Here is a 14,542-nt window from a genome sequence, read left to right as displayed (position 1 = left end):
CATCTGTATGTGGTGCACAGGTCTACCTGGCTTTAAAGATCACATGTTTCTTTGTTTGTACCGTTGATCTACATCTATAAACATAGTAAAGAAGTGTGTGTATATATAGTTATACCGTAAATCCTCAAGTAGTGGCTTTTATTTACATAGGCTGCACAGCGCACCGGCCTGTATTTGGGGCAGACTTGTATTAGGGGCAGGCCTTTATTTCTTACTTACCGTTATCTTCTGTTATAGAATTGTATTATTTAAATAAAATAATGGGCATAATTACAGTAGGCTCATATCATTCATTGCATATGCGTGCAGCACTTCCTGCAACCATTTACCGATAGGCTACCGGTAGAATGAAACCAGTAGACCTAGAGCTAATCAACTTTCTGGAGACTAACCATTTAGAAATGAATCAGTAATAAACCATAGTGTCAGTCTTAAGTTTATCGCGTATAGCGCTTTATTTGCAGTGCGCTACTTGCGTGCGGTTCTCCTCCCCCCCCCCCGCTGCCGGAGCTGCGCCAGCGCATCTCTACCAGCGGCGCATGGCTGTCCCGCTTTGAAGCAATGGATGAGATCATCTTCACTCCCGTCATCTTTCAGTGTCAGTCCACAAACTTTGACGGACTTTCGGATCATGTCCATGTCCAGCTTCTCCCAGGCAGCGGCAGCCCAGTTCACGAGCAGGGCTCTCATGTTACCTTGAGAGCCCCCTAATGACAAGCCGCGACCCAAATCGATCGGTCAACTGGGGGGGGGGGTGCTAGCGATGTTGACGGGGGTGTGCTTTCGCGTTGTAATTGCCGCGCTGACTGAAAACATGGACGGACGAGCCGGGAAAAAAAATGACACTCCGCTGTCCCTTCAAAATAAAAGCACAGGATGACATTTTTTTTTTCTCCATGCAAACGGGTCCGCGACCCACTAGTTGAGAAACACTGATTTAGGGTATACAGATATTCCAGAAATCCCTCTTGATGACTTTGTAAAGAGACGTCTTTAATTCCAACAGTTTCATCAAAACAATGCTGTTCCTGTAACAATTGGCATTAATCATGGATGCTTCCGTTTTTGCCGCAGCCTGCAGTGCGATCATGTGTTTGGTGAGTGAGTGTATCCATCTGTCTGTCCGTGGTTAATCTTGCATACTGCTGAACCTGAATCAGCTTGATATTATTTTGCTGTATTTCCCTCTTTATGCTCCAAGACCTGTGGTGACCTATTTCCAGCTAAAAACAAGCCATACCTGAGGCATCGTCTTGACTTGCTGATAACTTACGGGTGTGCACAAATTGTGATCTTTTTAAGTTACCTTGATGTATGGAAACAGACTCACATTTTTGGAGACACTAGGAAAAGGAAACTGGCGACGCAAATGGTAGGCTGAGGAATAAAAGCCAGAACTTAGATATTCAACATGAATCAGTACAGGTATGATGATGCCCCAAGCACCGAATGTTACTTCAGGTCACACGTTATTTAGCACTTTTAGCATCATCATCATGTTGCTGCATAGGGTAGCAGCGCGCTTAAGCTTTATATGCTGCTGCTAAATGCTGCTCTAATAATTAGCACAAGCAAAGAAGCTCATCTCACGCCGGCAGTTATAGTTCACGTCACCCAGTTACATTGTGTTCTGTCTCCAAACAGGTTAAAGAAAGTCCCCCACAGGCCCCTCCCTGTTCTGCCATCTGCCACGATGAGGGAGCAAAGCTCCATTTAGTTGCAGAAAAGCTGCTGTCTGCTTGTTTTGTGCCATAAACCAATCAACCCACTGGCATGCAAAGGGAAATGCAGGATTTTAGAGGGCAGTGGTTACAATGTTATACTGGCATAAATGGTATTTTCCTTTTGACTGAATCCTGACTTTCTCTGTGTTTTTTCTCTGTTATTGGAGCGAAGAGTCTCCAGTCATCCAGATTCGATTTAGAGCCCTCTGGTTGCATATCGCTCTGACATGGCAGGGGGTGGTGGGTGGTAGACGGACCAATAGATTTCCCCAACCACGAAGCCGCAAAAGGCGGGTCGATAAAAAGATTTCCAATCTGAATAAGTAATTTCTTTCTTTCTCTGGACTCCTTCCTTCCTCTTCTGCACTCTTTCTTCATCTCAGTATGCCTTCATCTCAGCAGTATTTATGTCTCAGTCTCTTTTTTTGTATATAATCATTTTTCTTGTCTTTTCTTTTCTTTCTTTCTAGCTGCCCATTCAGTGTCTATCTGGCCTTCTCTATCCATCTCCCAGTTGTCTGCTCTCCAGAAGGATCTGCAGCCAGCCGTGTCCCGCCCACTCACAAAACACTCACCGGCGAGGCCACTTATTAAACTTTCATTTATTTCCTCAGAGTGCTGTGTGTGTGTGTGTGTGTTTGTTTTGCAGTGTGGACATTGTGTCACATTAAGCTGATTTAATTTATATTCAATGCACCTGTTAAAGCATATTGGTACTTGGGAGGGAGGCTCAGGATGAGGAGGATCTGGTCGGATATTACAGACACCTGTAGTTACACCCATGATGAACTTAACAGTTACTAGTCAGTAAAAGTCACAATGTAATATAATAGTACAGCCACAGTATGGGGAGGTTTTAAAATGTTAGGAACTGGGATGGCACTGTTAAATTTATATATTATTATATATATTTTTTTGCCAGTAAACCATATTAACTTGAAATTGAATTCACGCCGTGACTAGACAAGTATAATTTCATAATCTGTCCCTCAGCTGCTTGTTTCTAAGGTGTTTATGCATCTTGTCTTCTTCAGAGCATTGAGGCAGGTGTCCTCTGCTGTCTTCCCCCTCATCTCGTCCCTGTTTACATAAAGAAGGAAGAGAGTACAGGATCCAATTATCTTTTTTAATACAATGAAATTAAGAGAATTTAATGCATTTATGTTCTGGGTAAACTGACACCAGCTCATTGTGCTGGTTTGTGTTTGATTTTGTGTGGGTGCTCATCTTTAGTCTTTTCTCTTCCTGTCTTGTTTTTGTCTTATCTGGCCTTTCGCTTGCCTTGTCTTCTTTTCCAGCTGAGAGAAGGCAGTGGACCACCGAGGATGAAAGAAGTCAAGATGTTGATTTACTGCCAGACTCCTCCCCAGGAAGTAGTCCCACCTCATATGCTTGATGGTCCAGTTCATTGACTTTGGTGCCCAGTGTTGTGCCTGAACGCGTTCATTGAACGATAGTTCATGAACTCGTTCATATTTGGGGCGAACGTGAACCAGAGATGGGGATTCGAGTTGGAGACTCGGACTCGAGTGCGACTCGAGTCGCACACACGGTGACTTCCGACTCGACTTCAGACTCGTCCTCGAAAGACTTCAGACTCGACTGGGACTCGAGCTTTGGGACTCGTGAGCATCTCTGACGTGAACTGAACGTACTGTATTAATGCCCGATGAACGTTACTGTGAACTCGTTCATTCTGGTGTCTGTGAACGACACGTTCTTTCAGGTTAACATCGTTCAATGGGGTGCCAGATTTCTATAGAAAACACACCGTAAACGCACCTTAATAAGTAGCGGAAAAAACACCCAATCTGGCAACACCAGCCACCAGTGTCGCACTGCGCATGCGTCATCAAAAAAAAGAAATGCTGCGTGTAGCAAAGAGGCGGCGTATAATAATTTAAAAGAGTTTTATGAAGTTACTGACAAGGTCGGTGAGGATGGGAGGAATCTGACCTTTCTTTGCAAACATTTGCACCTTAATGATAACGGTCGTGTTTTTATTCCTTATTTAAAAAAGACCATTCAAGCAGCATGTGTTTGAGAATGTACTGTAGGGGTGAACGCTGCAGCTGCTGCTAGTGTGGAGTGAATGGACAGCAACATTAAAGCAACAAAGGGGAAATGCTGCCCCCTCAATGCTAATGTAAACCCTGGTTGGATAAGGATTCAAAATTGGATATGAAGATGAAATCTGATGCATAGCTTCAGTGTTAAAACTGATAACATAATTGCTGTCTGTGGTTCTATATGGGCTGTGGCAATAATTTTGAAAAATAATAGCTTGAAGCAACATATGGAAAAAAAGAACTGAACTAGTTTGAACTGGGAACTTAGATCAAATATTTTGAAGTTTGAACTATGAACTGAACTAGTTCATTTTAAAAGTTGTGAACTGAACTTTGAACTAGTTCATGTAGAAAGTGAACTTTCCCAAGACTGTTGGTGCCCCACTGTTGTGTAGCTTATAAGCTGGTATTTCTCTTTCCATACACAGAATAACTTCAACAAAAATGATCATTAAAGTCAACGTTAAAAGTTTTTAGCTGGTTGTTACTGTCTCTATGTAACACTGATGCATTTATATGGCATAATGCTGTAAGTAAAGGATACCTGCAGCTGAAAGATTACTTCTTCCTCCAGAGGTCGGGCAGCAACCAGTGCAAACACCTGTGAGGCGTCAGGTCAGGTGACCGTTGAATGATATGACCAATCCACACATAAGCAGCATATGGAACCTCCAAAAGGTGTCACACATTTCTTTATGCCGCAGAGGAACAACCACAGGTGTGAAAAATGATATTCAAGACCGCTAAATGCAAGTTACCCGCTTCAGTGCTCCAATGCCCACAATCGGGACTTACCGGTGCATTTGAACAGAACGGCTGAGTGTAATTCCTAACAGCGTTTTGACAGTAATGGGATGTCTTGGTGTGCAGGTTTTGTGTGAATGTGACAGAGGAAGAGATGTAGAATGCGAAGCTTGTTCCGTAATGTTTGTCTTACATTACTGCTGGAGAAATGTACATTGCAACCCGACACACTGAAACAAGCTTTCAATCTGGTTTCCCACGCCACCTTACGCTACGTTTCAAGTTTGCAAAAAATAAATTGTCAAATTACACTGAAAGGACTGATCTAAATCAAGAGCTTTTCCTACATTGACTACGTAATCAATCTCCAGGAACATCAGCCTGCCTGCCATCTGATGCTGAACTAACTGAACAGCGTTTACTTTTTGCGTGGCGTCCTCCTCTGCCTTAACATAATGTAATGCCAAACAGTGCGCCTTTTCGAGGAACCTCTCACCCACGCTCATTTACATAAGCGTAAACGTGCTCAAACGTCCGCGACTCGTTTGAATCATTGCATCATTTATCTGCATCAGCGAGGGGGAGTCACTGCTGCTGTTCCATATGTTACATTTAATTCCCTGATGTAATGTGATTGTGTGTGTTTGTGTGCAATGTCTTTACATGCAGCGAGGACATTTATCATGAGGTAATACATATCAAATATACATGTCACACATGTGTGTACCATCTAACAAGATTCCCTTTACAGCCTCTCCTGTTCCTGAGGCAGTCTTACAGTCCTCGTGCAGGTTCTCCAATGCCGTGCTTTCCTGAAAGCCCGGGCTTTCGTGAAATCAGATATATACATTTTAAAAATATAAATAATCTCAAATTATACCTGATTTATAATACATTTGTCACACAGTGAGACCTAGAAAAGAGTGGGAAGGCATTGACCAAAGAAAAAACCTTACCGATTGGGAATCTGTGGTAAAAAAGAATATAAAAAGTGGGGCTACTAGCGGTAGAGGAGGGGGGTGAGCTACAAATGCATCCCAAACCCTGCAAGGTACATTGAGCACAGCGAGGCTAAGCAGCGACAGGGTGATTGACGGCTGTGTTTCCCGCTTGGTCAGCAGGCCTCTGCAGTCTGAAACGTGGCGCGGCTAAGTAATTGGCCCCCGCTCGATACTCTGATGAATGTTCCCCGGCCCTTCTTTCTCCCCTGCATACCTGACTCCAGTTATTGGGTTATTAAAAAAAACTGCACAATATTCGGGAATACCTGCATACTGAGCGGGTCAGGTATGTTAATGTTTAATGAGAAGTCTCATACCAGACAAACTGCCATTTTGTTTTTTTTAGCAACCAGTGACAGTCAACGGGAGAGAAGATATATGGACAGCGGAGCGTTCACACAAAACACAGTCAATGTTACGACGGCCATTGACCTCACTTGCGCACCTGTCACCCCTCATGTCCTGCCGTTGTTGAATCAGAAACTATTGAGGAAAAATATTGTGGCCGTAGGTGGAGAATTCTGACATTTGCATAAATGTCATTTCAAACAATGGAAGTAACGCTGCCGTGTTTACTGGACTGAGGAATGGTGTAGAGAAGCTGCTCTGCTACTGGTAGCAACCATCAAACTGCTATTTCACTATAAACGGAGGCTCCATTTATTGGCTGTATTGAAGAAGACTTGAAACTAGAGATTGAGACCATAAACTCATGTTTACAATCTCTCTCCCCCTCCTATTTTCTCCCATCCACTCCTATAGAAATACTCTCCTCTTCAACCCAGCCTTCTCTCATTCAATATCATCCCTCCATCTCTTTCCTCTCCTCCTTTTTCATTTAAGTCCTTCATCTGTCTTAACCCCCGCAACCCCCTCCTCTCCTCTCTCCTTGTCTCCTTCCCCCCACCCTATGTTATGTTTGATTTCCCTCCTTCAGTCCTCATCTACTTTCATCTCTTTCTCGCCTTTCCTTCACTTGACTCCTCTTCTCGCGTATTTCAATTTTCCTTTCCATGTCTATATTTTATTTGCCCTCGATTGATGTCATTCATCTCTCCTTCAATCCTCCACTCGTACACGTCTCGCCTCCTCTCTCCTCGTCCCCCTGGCCGGGCACACGTTCCCTTTCCCCATCCATCCGCGCCCCGAAGGCAAACCGTGCTCCTCGGCAGCCCGCCCGGATGCGCGCAGTGTAGAGAGAAAAAGAGAGAGAGTGAGAGAGAGGGAGAAAGGGGGGGAGAGAGAGAGGCAGCAGGCACGGAGCGGCAGTACCGGGATCAGCTCTCTCTCCTACTTTTATTCTAACACCAGATGCTTACCGCCTCGAGTGGCCGGTACGAGGACACGAGGTAAGAGACAGTCTCCTTTACACTACTCCTCGGTTCTTCTGTCCTTAGTGCGCCTTTGGTGTGCGCACTTGCTCCCCCCGGGCTGCTGTCCGGCCATGTGGAGCCGCTTTGTGGAGCGTTGACAGCGCGTTTCCTTTGCAGTGTTGCAGGTGCTTTAAAGCTTGTATATGTGACCATGTATACACACGTGTACCATGACAACATCTGCTTTGAAAGCCAGTTGTCATGATACGAGGACGGTAAAAAGAGCTCGGTGGACCCAATCACGATCATTTGTTTCTTCTCTGTGTGCTACATTCCTCCTTAAGTTTTTCTGTAGGGCGCGTGACTGAAATGCTAAAGATGTTGCGGAGATTTTTCTTTTTTTTGCCAGCGACGCGCACGGACCGCTCTCCTCTGAAGTGCCTTTCCGGTTCTAATGAGCGCCACAGCCCCGCGTGGCCCCGGAGGGAGCGCGCGCCGCCCTGGGAGCGCTGGGACGGCGCGCTACGGGTGGTGTTGTTGTACCTGCGGTGGAGATCAACACCACCCAACTCTGAACAAATGCGCTCAAGCTGCCCTCATTTGTCGCAGAGAGACAGTTGAACGCACAAGTTGTTTTTTATACTTTTGCTTAAAATTAAAATAGAAAGATGAGAACAAAGGAAAGTGTATAGGGTGAGCATATTAAACGTCTTCAAAATGTCAAATATTTGGGAGCCGTCTCTTCATCGGTGGTGAAACAACTATGTGAGATCGTAGTAAATCTGTTATGACACTGCGCCTAATGCAAAGAAACCAGGAAGAAACACGCCACTTCCGGTAGAACTGAAATAAATAAAACCCTATGGGAAAATACATGGCGGGAATTTAATTGAAACGGGTGATTTTTTTTTGTTATTCTAATAATTGTCAAAGGTTCTGCCTTTTGATTTCATTTGCTGGTTGCACGTCGTCTCTGTCAAAAGCTAAAATGCACTGACGCAAGAAAATAAATGCGGCAGTACGGAAACACAGCACATGGTTGCACAATGACTGATTTAGTTGATGTAGGTGGTTGATGTAGGCTGTATTTAGATTAAACCTTTATCTTGAAATTCACTTCGCCCATGTTCCGGTTTTCGTTGTCTCATTCTGTCTACCTTGACGCAGCACACTGTCGGTCGGGGCAGGGCTTGGTGGTGTTCCGCCACCCGACAACAATTCATAATGCCGGGATCACCTCCACCCTTCCTCCATCCACCATCATCTCAGCAGACTGCAGCCACTGCAGCTTTCCACCGACTTTATTGTTCTAGTTGTGCGGAAGGCAATATATAACACAGAAACGTCATCAGTTTAAATGCAGATTGTGAACCTTAAAGTTATTTTAATTGATATAAGATTGTGAAGTAAATATGTCTTCATTAAGACCATTTCTGTTATTTTAATTTAAATGCGCATTAATCACTTGAAGGCATTTCTAGCGGATACAGTGAAGCATGCACAGCTCTTGATTCTTAATGTAGAATGCATTCAGCCTGAAGTCTTGAAGGGGGAGAGGGGGGAGGGTGCTGCAGAGAAAGGAGAGAAGTGGGGATCCTCCTCCTGTGCACAGAAGCTGCAGCGGGGCTTCCCTGGGCTTTTACTCTCTCTCTCTCTCTCTCTCTGGCTTCCTCTCTGTGTCCCTGCAGTTTTTTCCCGGGGCTTCCCTTGTTTTTGCTGCACCAACGTTTTGCCCAGCCCCTCTCTGTCAATGAGGCGGGCGGCTCCCCACCCTCCCTCCGTCCCTCCATCCATCTTTGAAGGAGAAAAATGCCATAGGGCACAGATGCAGCAAAGTGAACAAGGGGTGGTGCAGGATAAAGTACAATAGGGTCTGCAGTAAGAATTCCATTAGAACCAAGTACTTAATTATTTAATGCCAAACCAGGTTGTAACTGTAGATTTCCCATAAATATCTTTACAATTTATATGTTATCAGTGTAATCTTAAACAAAGCTTTGGCTCAAAGTCACAAGGCTGCATCCTTGTAGCCTTCAGCAGCCTTTGCGGTAGACCTGGGCTGGTCCTCCAACCAACGCATAGGCTAAACCTAAAGGTCTCTGACATGGGGCGGTCTGGCCAACGGGGGGGGGGGGGGGGGGGGCTCCTGCTTACGTCATCAGCATTACCTCCACTGCTTCCGTTACAACAGTAAAAGCCTTAAATGCCAAAAAACGTTTAAAGTACAGATAAAGAAGATGAACTTCTTCTCATTTAATTTAGGAAGATACGCTTCTCCTCCGAAGCATGATAAATTTCAGCCTGAGATTACCGGTTATTTTAAATTAAAATTAAATGAGTTAATGTTAAATAGTTTACTAATTCCTAATTACTTTCAGCTATAAGTGATATTGCGATCTCAAGGCAGAGGAGATTCCATCAATGTTGTCAATAAAAACGACAACAGCAAACCCATTTATTACTGCGGGCAGACGAGCTGCTGCCGTTGTGTATTTGTTATAAATGTGTGTTGGTACGTTGATCAGAACATCACATGGACCCTGAGGGGGTTCAGGTGAGTGGGTGTGAGTGGTCAAGTCTGTGTCGGGGACTGTATGGAGAGGGTAGCATGACAGAGTTAATGTTATAACTAAGAGCAGTTTGTTCCAAAGTGTTATGTGAATTTTAAAACACAACATCGGTTACCAGCGTAACTTAAGTGATTTCATAAACTAAAATGTGAACATTTAACGTTATATCGGTAGATATTCGAGTGAATTCTATTACTTAACGCTACATTGAAAAGTGAACTATTCTGCGCAGTCGGATCACCCGCCTCCATCCTGAATAAATGAAATCCTTGTCGGCCCGCACTGCATGCTGGGATATACTGGGCCGCAGAGCATAGATCCAATGTGTCTTCCAAATCGGCTCCTGGAGGGCTGCGTACCTCGACCGCGTTTGGAGGATGGAATGGGACAGGCAAAGCGACTTTGAGACACAGCTAAAGTGTATTCTCAGAAGACCGCATATTGGCATAAATTGACACGCATTGCCGGCTTTTGTATTTTGATAAACGCATGAGAAAAGAGGAGTAACCTTTTGAAGGATAACATATTTGAAGGATATGGCGGACTAAACCAAACCAAGTTTCATATATTTTTATTATCTTTTTTCGAGTTCAATTTCAGTTTCAAACTGTTTCAAAGTGCGTCTCTGTCCCAGGAGAAAATAAGACGCAACAAAAACGTAACTTTAAGTAATGTTTATGGTGTCATGGTTTGTTAGAGCTCTTCATTCAATTGGACTTTTCGTAACAAGACAAGTCGCCCCCTGCTGGCCATTAAAAACAATGCAAGTTTATGGCACCTGGGTCGCTGCCTGTTTCTGTCCGTCTTTCAGGGGATTTCATTGACGCTTCAAACTAAGAAAGGGTGTTTACTTGTAAAGATGATTTTGTTTAGCAAACCAGCTTATTTTCTGCATTGGCCCGTTTACTACACAGCTATGGCCACAGTCATATAGATGAAACTTGGTGCACGTTGATTTCTTTAGGACGCTCTAGTGTCTGCTATTAGCTCTTACAGGCTCCAAACAGCTTCTGAGCCATTTGTTTTGCTTTACCTTTTCTATTGACTGATGGATTATTCATATGCGCTCCTCCTTCCTCTCTTCCATTATCTCCAGCGCTCTCTGTTTCTCTCATCGCCCCCCGTTCTCTACATACAATGTCTTCTACATTTCACTTAATGGCGTTGAGCAGATTCTCGTATCGCCAGCCACCGCTCACAGAGAGACATATGCTGCATCCTCTAACCTTTATTTACCCAGTGGGTGTATTGCCGCGCTTTCATCAACGCCCCACTTCACATGAGTACATTAAGAAATCACACTTGGGAAAAGCGCCGGCACAACCACAGCCCCTGCACTGCCGGCTGCTGTTACATAACAATGTATTTTAGCTTGGCTGTTAAAGTGAAGATCTGCAACATTTTGTCTAATACAATATTCGTTTGGCCAATCTTATGATTTAGCAGACAGCCGCGTCGTAAAAGTTTTCCCATCCGTCAGCTGATGTGTAGAGAAGAAGTGGACATAGTCCCGATGACATCACCCATTTATTTGTGGACTGACATTTTTAAAGCCTTGAGTTTGGCATTTTGGCCGTCTCCATCTTGTTATATACAGCAGCGCAAAAAGGTTGAGCCACCAGAGGCTGTGAAATATTGCAATAATGTATTACGAACTGAAAGCACTCTGTGAAAGCTTTAAAGACATTAACAAGGACAGCATCATCGTGGTAGCAACCTGTCCATCACAGTGAGCACGCCCTAAAGCAGAGCCTGCTTCATGTTTTATTTGACTTCAAATGGACCATCATTTACCCAATTATGAGGCAATCAACCAAAAACGAATGAATTTAAGTACTATTTCCAAGCTCTCATATCTCCGGTGCACTTTTCTCATTATAACATTCAAGGAAAGGAAACACAATTATGTTTTGGGCTGTTGCTGATCTCGTTTGGCTTTAGGTGTCAAAGTGCCATTGCAAAAAAAAAAAACATTGCGTTATTTTTATACAATTTTCTGCATCGTAAATTTTACACAACAAATGCTTCCATTTTCATGATGCGTGTCAAACAACGTTCTCCATATCAGCATCACTCTCAGGGTATTGGTGCTGTTACATTACATCACATGTCATTTAGCTGATGCTTTTATCCAAAGCGACGTACAATAAGTGCATTTCAATCGTAGAGATACAAACTCAGAAGAACAAGTAACAAGAAAGTACAATTTTTGTCAAATAAGCAGTTTTAATACATGTTATAGATAAGTGCCATTATAAGTAGGCCTACAATTTAAGTGCCAGAATTTGTTAGTGCTACAGTTTTGGGCGGAAGATGTAAGCGCTCTCTGCAGTCTTGATGTCATTTCTTTTCGTCTCGAGCTTTGAAGACTTGTCAGACATCATTTAAAAGATCTAAACCTGGATTGTTATTCTGGTAAGTAACGAGCACACAGGGTTTAACACGTGGCCTTCCTTGCAGTTCCTGCTTCTTGAAGGATTTATAATCTTCAGCACAAAGAACACAGAGAGCAGTAAATCACAAGAAATAAAAATCTGTACCTCCTTCATCAAAGTGATCGTCACTCCCTGTATTCCTCACTATTCATCTTCCTCCAGTCTTCCATGTCCTCGCAATCTCCTCTCAACCTGATTGCTCTCTTGGGATACAGGAAGGATGTTTCCGTACCTGCGGCCCCTTTACACTTTTAAATTACACAAATGATCTGACTGATAGGAGCCCGGTGAAACGGCTCTGAGTGGGTCAGCGGCGGGCTCATGTAAACAGAGACATGGGGATTGATTTTCTTTGTTCGACAGGTGGACGGACAGGCTGACAAGCTGACAGCCTGGAGGTTGTTCTTTTGTCTCAGCTTTTTTGTGAGAAGCATCGCTCCCTTGTGTTTGGCTGGATTTTTGGATCAGTGCTGTATGAGCAAGCAAACGAGGAAACAAATAAAAGAGCAAACAGACCGAACTCTTTCTAATCCCCACACCTCAAATTCCGTTGTGGAGGATGAGAGAGACACAAACAAATTAAATTCAGGCACAGACAAAGACTGCAGGTGCTTAGCGACATCCAGGAGATGGACCGAGACAGGGAGACAGTCAGAGAATGAAGGCATTGAGAGAGGAGATGTATGAAGGGACCACATGAACGAAGAAACAGCCAAAACATGTCAAAAGTTGCCTCATCTCAAGTCTGTCCCAGGCCCTTAAGAACCAGTACACGTCAAGTCTTTACTGGAATTAAGTTGCAACCCTTTAAAATGTAAAGGTGCCATCATCATTATATTTTTACATTGGAAGTGCCGTTTATGTCTGTTTATGTCCTCTTTTCGGTGTTTTGGGATTTTATACTCAAAATTTGAGACGATTTGTTTTTACACAGAATTCGACATGACTTAATGAATTGTTACGTAACTCACTGAACAAAACAACTTAATTGAGCCTTTTCCTAATCTCCATGACGTAGTTTTGTTGCGATAGTAGACGGAATCCATGTATTCATGTAAGGGAACATTGAAGTTTATTTTGAAAAGACACTGTTTGCATGTTATATGTGGAAACTGAAACACTGTCCACGGGCCCCAATCCGAGCTTCACAATTCCATGTGCAGAAGAAACCACCGATGACCCTCTACCTGTGACTGTTCTGCACAGAGCTGTGAAAAGGTCACGGTACACTACGGTAGATTACCAGCTGTAGGTCCTGAATAAACCTACTGTAGCAGCAAGGCACCACATGGGAGGTTTAGACCTCTCCCACAGGTGACTTTTTTCTGTCAGTTCATAGATTTTGTCACTGTGAGTCACATCTGTGCAAGATGCAGTTGGGGTTGGACATGAAAACGGGGCCATTGGTTCCCCACTGGCCACCGAGCTGGTACCGCAGCCGGTGTGATTAAAGATGGTGTTTAGATGGTTTTGCATCCTGACTGATTGATAGAGGATTTTTCCAGTTTGATGGGCTGACCAGTCATTGACCAACAGACAGAAGACCTTCAGAGTGCTGCATCGCCGTTTCATTGATAACCTCACTGCAGGCAGTGTGTGGGGGGGTGAGAGAGGCTACAAATCACACTGTTTTATTATAAGATGTGAGACCGTTTACCGTTTGTTGTAGAGGCCCTGAGGAGCGCACACACACACACACACGCACGCATGCATGCATGCCGATGAGACATGGATGCTATAAGTTGGACATCATGCTACTTTAACCACAAAGTGCATTATGGGTTAAACTGAGCTGCACTGTGAGCATATGACTTTGTCTTTGCCACGAGGTTACATAACCACCAGAATAATTGGCCCTTTACTAAGCCCCTCTCCAGAATGGCCACCAATCTTACGTTAGCAACTGTAACTAAGCACAGGAGGCCCGTCAAGCTTTCAGCAGTCTTACTTTTTACTAGAGAAGATGTATTGGATATGGAGTAAGGGAAACAATCGGAAAGACTATTCAAATTTGTCACGGTTTGGGTCTGTTCTCTGTCTTATTTTGTAGTTTTCATGTCTCTTGTGTTCCTGGGTGACTACACTTCCTGCCTTGTCCTGTGATTGCCTGATTGATTCCACCTGTGTCCAATCACCTGCACCTCCCTTGTGTATTTAAGCCCTGTGTGCCAGTTGTCCTTTGTCGCGTCATTGTCTTACGTCCTTCGTCGTTGGAGCACGTCATGTCCTTGTTAAGGAATAAAGAGCACTTTTTTTGGAAAAAACTCTGCGTTTGAGTCTGCACTGCAACCTGCTCCAGCCCGACACCCTGACAGAATGACGCGACCAAAGCAGGACTCAGCGGAGTGGGGTCCCCAGAAACCATTCTGGCGGCCCTCCCCGGATACCGACCCCTACGTCAACAGTCTCCTGATGGCCACTGCTCGACTACGTGCCGCCCTCAATCAGGTAGCAGAGCTTCAAAAGCCCATGCCCCCGAACCCAGCTCCAAGACCCACGCCCCCGGCCCCAGCTCCAGGACCCACGCCCCCGGCCCCAGCTCCAGGACCCACGCCCCCGGCCCCAGCTCCAGGACCCACGCCCGTTCCGGCCCCCAGAGTCTCGTCCCAGCCCGTTCCGGCCCCCAGAGTCTCGTCCCAGCCCGTTCCGGCCCCCAGAGTCTCGTCCCAGCCCGTTCCGGCCCCCA

At 44.6% G+C, this 14,542-nt stretch overlaps 1 protein-coding gene across 2 annotated transcripts in view; it reads left to right on the top strand.

The window, feature by feature from the left end:
- Positions 1 to 6,459: 6,459 nt before the first annotated feature.
- slc8a2b (solute carrier family 8 member 2b) overlaps positions 6,460 to 14,542 on the top strand; it is a 110,622-nt gene continuing 102,539 nt past the window's right edge. For both annotated transcript variants that reach the window (XM_037457040.2, XM_037457033.2), the window contains exon 1: positions 6,460 to 6,887. The gene's annotated coding sequence lies outside the window, so the exon portion shown is untranslated. The remainder of the gene's footprint in view (positions 6,888 to 14,542) is intronic.

Source organism: Pungitius pungitius, chromosome 3 (assembly GCF_949316345.1).
Source record: "Pungitius pungitius chromosome 3, fPunPun2.1, whole genome shotgun sequence".
Taxonomy (NCBI): Eukaryota; Metazoa; Chordata; class Actinopteri; order Perciformes; family Gasterosteidae; genus Pungitius; species Pungitius pungitius.
Note: the sequence above shows the minus strand (reverse complement) of the source record. Positions and strands in the feature narration are given on the sequence as shown.